Below are 1,435 nucleotides of genomic sequence, written 5' to 3' on the forward strand. Positions count from 1 at the left end.
TGCGCATCCATTGGTCCTTCTGAAGGATTCCACCGGTGCTGAGCCTGGGGTGTTGCAGGGGAAGCACCTGGGTCTCTGCCCTGAGGAGCCCTGGGCACGGCGAACGGCACCCAAGAGAAAGAGGCAACGAGGCCCAGCACCCACGAAGGGGTCCTGGCAGCCCTCAGGCGTCCTCAGGAGTCCCGGGAGGGCTTCCTGGAAGAGGTGGCTGGGCTGATTTTAACAGACAGGGAAGAGTGAGCCATGACATCATGGCAGGGAGGGTGCACACACATGTGCAGGTGGGGAGGCACAGGGGCAGTTAGGGAAAGGCAGAGCAGTCCCTGGGCAGAAGGGAGCATGCCAGGCCAGGCCGGGTGGGGTGGGGGGGTGCAGGTGCCAAGCCACACTGCCAGGTGAGCTCAAGGTGTGGGCGTGGGCTCCCTCCTGCCGCGATGGCCGCAGGGAGGGTGTCCCTCCGGGCCATCAGGGAGGCTGGAGGGGGCGCCCAGCCTGGTCTGCCTCAGGCAGCTCCCCACTGGTGGCCAGTGTGGGCGAGGGTGAGAACCAATGGCCAGGCCATCCCAAGGGGAGGGCGTGGCGCCCACATCAGCAGCTTGGACCGGGTGACTCTCCAGTCCCACCTAGGGGACCAGCCTGCAGGGGCGGGGCCGCGGGACGTCGCCCCCTCCTGGACGCCAGCTCACCCTGCAACCGCGCCAAGCCAGCATGCTTTGAATTTCCGAAAAACACACCTGCTTTCCCTCTCAAGCCGCCTTCTAGGTGATCCCGCCCCGGAGCCCCGGGCAAGGCCGCCAACTCCCCAGGGCCGCGCAGGGCTTCCTGTTGTTCTGGGCTGTTCTGGAATCTGGAAGTGCGCTTTCTCCGTGAGGAGAGGGAGGCCTTCGCTTCCTCCCAGGATTCATGGGGTTTTTTTCCTGCTGTGATTGAAACAGCATCTGCAGTGAGGCATCTAACTGCTCCTCTTTGGACGCTGAAAGGTAACGCATCCTGTGGATACAAACCTTTCGTGACAATCAAACACGGTCTCCCGGGGCACTTCCGACGGATGCGGCGTGGAGAGGGCTTTGGCTTTAAAATGGTTTCTCTGAGCGCGATCCCAGAGCCGACGCTGTCTGTCAGATCTGCTCCGGCTCCGGCTGTGAAACATCTCTGTACCCGTGTGTCCCCACAGGACAAGAGCTCGAGGGCCCTGCCCACTGAGGACTTCAGAGCCCGGACAATCAGAGCCAGGCCACTCTTTCAGAGGGTAAACTGAGGCCTGGAGTGTGGCAATGTGCAAAGGTTACAGAGTGTAAGGGGACGGCCAGGAGTTCAGGCGCCGGACGGACGAAAAGAGACAGGGGGACATTGGTGACAGTGATCAGCACAGCGAGTGGCTTGGGTTCCAACCCCAGCTGTGTCCTAACCTTCTCCACCCCGACCCTGACGCCCC

This window comes from Crocuta crocuta, unplaced genomic scaffold, assembly GCF_008692635.1.
Source record: "Crocuta crocuta isolate KB4526 unplaced genomic scaffold, BGI_CrCroc_1.0 scaffold179, whole genome shotgun sequence".
NCBI classification, from domain to species: domain Eukaryota; kingdom Metazoa; phylum Chordata; class Mammalia; order Carnivora; family Hyaenidae; genus Crocuta; species Crocuta crocuta.